This window comes from Lagenorhynchus albirostris, chromosome 3 (genome assembly GCF_949774975.1).
Source record: "Lagenorhynchus albirostris chromosome 3, mLagAlb1.1, whole genome shotgun sequence".
Lineage (NCBI taxonomy): Eukaryota > Metazoa > Chordata > Mammalia > Artiodactyla > Delphinidae > Lagenorhynchus > Lagenorhynchus albirostris.
Genome location: NC_083097.1, coordinates 119927095 through 119933094, shown reverse-complemented (window position 1 = coordinate 119933094; position 6000 = coordinate 119927095). Strand labels below are relative to the sequence as shown.

General features: G+C 42.1%; 1 long non-coding RNA gene across 1 annotated transcript in view; it reads right to left on the bottom strand.

The window, feature by feature from the left end:
* Window positions 1–1245: 1245 nt before the first annotated feature.
* The window catches only part of LOC132518507 (uncharacterized), a 43142-nt gene continuing 38387 nt past the window's right edge, over window positions 1246–6000 (bottom strand). Inside the window, exon 5 of the long non-coding RNA XR_009539903.1 lies at window positions 1246–1352. This is a non-coding gene — a long non-coding RNA (uncharacterized LOC132518507). The remainder of the gene's footprint in view (window positions 1353–6000) is intronic.

Sequence of the window (6000 nt, the reverse complement as noted above, 5' to 3'; positions counted from 1 at the left end):
CCAATAGAGGCACCGAGCTCAAAATCTAGGATTTCTGGGTGGTGGCCAATAGTCATTACCTGGTTCAGATGTGACTCCTTTTGGGCTAGAGAACTATGAATTAAAAAGGCAAGTTATCTGCCACTCTCCAACAGGTAACCCCAATGGAGAATGATGGAACAGGGACCTCGTAAATGCAATTGATGCTCCCATTTGGAAAAGGGAGATGCACCACAGTCACTGGTTTGTTGCACTCTGAGATGTCCCTGGACAATGGCTATGGTGGCTACCTACCCAAATGTGGGGGGAGGTTCCTCAATGAGACCCTGATTCTGTTCTCTGGGAGGAGAGGGCAAGTCCCCGGTCTGTTACTTTCTGCAGCACCTGGCTCCACCATCTGGGAAGTTCTTAATCTCCCCTGATTTTCCTTTGCTCCATATAAAATGGATATTGTGGCATATGCCCTCCTTAAGGGCTTTCTAATCAAGGGAGTTTGAGAGCTAAGGGTCATTTTAAGTCTCTTGATTTTTAGACAAATACAGCTTTCTCAAAGATTCAGAAGACTTCCAGTACATTTGCTTGCAATCAGTTCCATGTGCCAGGAACCCCATCCACATCTTGTTTGAGACATGGCTTTCAAAACTGCCTCATTTCTTTGTTGGTTCCTTCCAACTGAACAGCCACACATGAAATCTGATCTTTGCCCTGAGTCATTTGGATCATGTGTGTTTCTGGACATTTGTTATTCACAGCCTTTTTATATCTTATTTCCCACAGTTCATGGTCCAGTTGCAGTGGGTTTTCCAATCTTTAAAGGCATCACATTTCTGGGCTCTGTTGCCTTCCATTTCTGCTAATTCTTTCTAGAGCATGCCTTTCTTTTTTCTTTCTCTTCTTTATAGCATGTGCTGACTGCAGCCAGTGGTGGCCAATATACACTATTGATGTTCTGTTTTCTAAAACTCTTCCCCCTACAGCCTCCAGCTCAGCACTCACGTGGTCTCCCTCCCAAGTTATCACAGATGACAGTTTTAACAAAATTTCCTCGTCACTGAATAACAGTCTCCACATTTCTAATCTTTGTTATCAGTTTCTTCACTGCCTGTCACCTGACTGCTGAGTGAATGCTGTACATTTTAGGGCTTGCTAAAGCAGCACTCCACCTTTGGTGTCAAGTTCTGCGTTTGTCTTAAGTTAGTTTATGCTGCAGAAACACACCCACCTCCAAATACCTGTCACACAACGTATAAAAGTTTATTTTTTACTCAGAGTCTACCATGGGTCTAGTGACTCCCTTCCAAGCAATGATTCAGGGCTCCAGGCTGTTTCCATCTTGGAGGTTTACCACTGGAACACATGGCTTGCAGGGTCATCTGGAAAAGGGAAAAGGGCACTTAGATGGTCATGCACCAGCTCTGAAACGCTTTGGCAAATGCATGCCACTTCTGCTCTTGGCCTTGCCAAACAGCCCTTGCCTCTTCAGTGAACAGGAAGTGTCTCTGGCAGAGCTACTTGATCAAACCCTGAAGGTAGAGCCTGGAATCTGTATTCTAACACATATTCGGTGTTCAAGAACATTTGTTCTAGGATAAGTGGTCCTATGTTATTCATAATAAGACTGAAGCCTGGAGATGGTGCCATTTATGCAGGGTCACACAAATTTAGTGACAAAGCTGCTTGTGCTTCTTAGTTCAGGTCAGCTCCAAATCTCTGATGTGTAAAAGCCCCATCGTAATGCAAGTCATGCTCTTTATTCAAGATCACACTGAGAAGCCATCTTTTCTATTCTTCTTCTTTTCCTGGGGCCCTAAGAGTTGAAAGAACTGTGTAGGAAAACAGACGAAAGCAGCATGCTAGCAAATTCGAACAAAAGCCAAAAACACAGAAAGAGAAGAGGGAAAACAATTTTCCCAGAAAAGAGGAAGCCACTTGATCAAGCCTAAATTTGCTAATGGTTCACACCCATAAGCTTAAAAAAGTGAAAACCCCTGACTAGATATTTTCAGTCCTTCGCTGGACCAAACGACAGGGTCAGAAAGCTGTGTGTGTACCCAGGTATCCACACGGTAATGGTGAGGATTTGGGGGATCCTTTGCACTTCTGTAGAGCCGGCTTCACCTGTGAGCTCATTCCCAAACAAAATCTGCTTCTGTACATCTGTTATAAATGTTCACATTTGCTGGGAGTGAAAATATTATCCTGTCAAGGTGAAAGGGATACGCTTCAGAATTGAGGGAATTGGCTTTGGAACTTGCAGATTTTATCCTTGGATCATACCCGCAAAGAAAAAGATAAATTGTGGGGTGAGGAAGAGGGAAACTCTTCCTTGCTAAGAGGACAGAAATAACTTGAGCTAATTATATTAACCTTAAAAAGTATGGGAAAATTAATAACAAATAAGAAAAATGTTAACTCTGAAAATAGCCTCTCCTCTGCACTATTGAAATCCTATACCCTTTGGTGGAATAAGCTTAGGTCAGGAGCTAACCTGCCAAAATGAAATTCTAGAAATAGGGAATGCTTCAGGCGTCCTGAGTCCAGCTGAGTATCTTGCAGTGTTTTCCCAAACTTTTGCGTTCAGTAAAATATGATTTAAATTTTGCTTCGAGCCTTTACTTTTGGAAAACCATATGTATTTTTTAACAGATTTAATTTGGATGTTTCTTATTTTCTTGCCCTTTAGCTCATTAAAACATTATGTTGTAGGAGTCATTTGTTTGGGAAGCAATCTGATTCTTTTGGAAAATCTCTGGAAGCCTTTGTTGTTGGGATGAGAAGCAAAATTGTGCCCGATCTTGGGTGTATACATTCAGAGTGAACTGGAACATTATAGAAATTTCTGAATCAGGGGTTCTCAAAGTGGGGGCCCCAGACCAGCATCATCATTATCACCTGGGCAGGGCCCCTCTCACTAAGAAGGGCCTCATACTTGGTTTGATGCTGTTGCCATCTTGAAATTCTTAACTTTGTTTTGTAAGTAAAGTCCAGTGGGAAAAGAGGACAGCAGAGTGCTGGTAGGAGCAGATTTCCCCATTCACAGACAGCATTCACAGCGTCCCATGAGCACAGAATTCCAGGGTACTGCATATGTGTGAGAGTTCCTTGAGATTCAAAGCAAGTATAAGGTAAGCATGTTAGGTCTGCAACTGAATCAACTAGGGGAAGTTAGGGAGATGAGGGGGCACTGACAGCCCACAGAGGTCACACTTTCTATTTGACTCAGAACTTTCTTTGAACCCAGAAAAAAAGCAATGGCATTCTAAGAACAACAGTCCACCAAGAAACCCTATCATATCTTCTCTAACTTGTGAACTAGCCAACTACTTACACGCAAAGAAGGAGAGAGGGCAACACATGGTTCCTTATCTTTTCAGAACTTCCTTACCCATCAGTAATTCAAAAGTAGCAAAAGTTGGTAGAATGCATATATATCAAGAAATGCAATTTAAAACAGTAGACTCAGTTTTGTGCAGCAGTTCCACTCTTCTGGTTAGAAAGGAATATATGTGTGTATATGTATGTATGCATATGTATATATGTATATATATGAGCTACAAAAGATGAGTTGTATAATTTCGGTGATTCCACAGAGGAGTTCAATACTCTTTATAACTGGCATTGTGCAACTTACAGATGAACAGTAAACTTCATGCTAATAATTTTAATTTCTCTTTAGAACATTAAATGGCAAATAAAAAACACCATGACTAGTTGAAAGGGACCATGGAAGAAAGGAAACAGTTTTATCTTTTAGTACTCTAATTAATGGCACTGTTTTTTCCTGCTTTTTGGATAAGGAGTCCTGTATCTTCACTTTGCTCTGGGTCTTGCAAATTAAACAGCCCTTCCTGGGAACTTATTAGAAATGCAGATTCTCAGGCCCCATGCCAGACCAACAGAATCAGAAACTCACCAGGAGGGAGAAGGGAGGGGGACAGCGGCACGTATTTTAACAAGCCTCCAGGTGATTCTGAACCATGGGCAAGTTTGAGAACCACTGGTCTGAATCATTTAAGCTCGAGAACCCTACAGCTGTATTTACCCAGAAGTTTCAGGCCTGTCTGACTGCCTTATTTTAACTAATCTAAGAGACAGTTGAAAGCACAACCACCTTCATAACTAGCCTCTGAATGTCCATCACATGGTGCTTGTGAGCCTCTGCTGTGGAGTCAGACACATCTGTGTTCACCTTAATGCAGCCATGCAGCTTTGGGCAGGGTTCTCCACCTCTCTGATTCTCAGTTTTCTCAGCTATGAAATGGGGATATTAATGCCAGCCTCATAGTGTGATAGAATATTTAAATGAGTGTCTGGTACATGGTAAGCCCTCAAGGAAAAGGCGTTGCATCTATATTATTATTAATAACAATTAGTATTATCTGTGTTGTATATTGCTGGTGCTACTAGCCTCACCCTGGACCAGTCTCTGAGGCATCACCCTTGCTTAACTCTCTCCACGTTGCCCCCTGTGTATCAGGTTGAGATGTAAAACACAAAAGAAACACAGGAAAGGGTAGAACTTTTCCTTTTACTAGTAAAGGGGAGGGAATGAGAAACAGAACAGGATGTTTCTTATTCTTGATTAGGCATTTTCTCTTCTAAAAGTTCTGCCTTCATATATAATTTTACCTTACAGTTCTAAAGTAGGTGAGGAAGTACCTAGTCCCCTTGCCTGGATGATGTACAGAAAGAGATTCCATGATAGCTAAGAGCCTGAGCTTTAGAGCTGGACACATCTGGGCCCATCTTGCCCTGGTGATCACAAGCCACTTGCAGATGGGCTAGAAGTCTCTTTCTTTAAATACAGAAAAGTACCAATGTATAGTACCGGCATACCTCAAAGATATTGTTGATTCCAGACCACCACAGTAAAGAAAATATCACAGTAAACCGAGTCACAATTTTTTGGCTTTCCCAGTACATATAAAAGTTACGTTTACACTATACTGTAGTCTATTAAGCATGCGGTAGCAGTATGTCTACAAAAAGCACATACCTTAATTAAAATATAAGTCTCTGCTAAAAAATTCGAACCATCATCTGAGCCTTCAGTGAGTCATAGTAGTAACATCAAAGATCACCATAACAAATGTAATAACAGTGAAAAAGTTTGCAATATTGCAAGAATTACCAAAATGAGACAGAGACATGAAGTGAGCAGTGTCTGTTGGAAAAGTGACACCAACAGACTTGCTCGAAGTAGGGTTGCCCCAAACCTTCAATTTGTAAAAAAAACATGAGATGGAGGGCAATAAAGTGAAGTGCAATCAAATGAGGTCTGCCTCTCCCGTGGAGGCAATGAAAAGAAAGAGGCCACAGCTCAGTGACGGGCTCCGGGGGGTCCATACCTGTGTGTAGCTCTAGCCCATCATCAGTCCATCATATGTATTGGCAGATAACTTCCCTGAGCCCCTTTCCTCACTGTACAACTGGCATAGTAATAACAATCCCTCCTGCCCACCTCTAAGTTTGAGCCCAAAGAACTGTCCCAAAGCACTTCATAAATTGTTGAAGCTTCAAAGAGCATGAGGAAGTTTTGTTACTGATATTGCTGTCTTCAGAATGAAGGTGGTAAGAACCTGAGAAGGGTATGTTGTTAACTCATCTCTGCTCTTCCTGGGAATCCAAAGATGTTGTGGGGACCAAGTCCTATTTACTTCTGTGTGTTTATTGCAACAAGGGAAAGTGTGTTTGAGCACTAAGCTAAAAAGCAATCTATAGAAAGGCTGATGTTGAGTGTTAAATGGTCTCCTGCTTTTGCAGAGATCTTTAGAAGGAGGAAGTGTTCAGAGCAGATGCACAGTGAGCATCATGAGAACTCGGATTCGAATCCAGGACTGCCTGAGGTTTCCTCAGTGCCAAGTGTGGTACCTGAACTGCAATGAGTGTGGCTGTCAGATGAGCGATGGGAGGAATCACCTGCCTTCTGCTATGCTCACATCTCGAGCCTACCGTGGATTCCGTGTTCCCTGAGGATAGATGTTGCCTTCTTAAGTGAGTTATTCCTTGCAACAGTCCTTC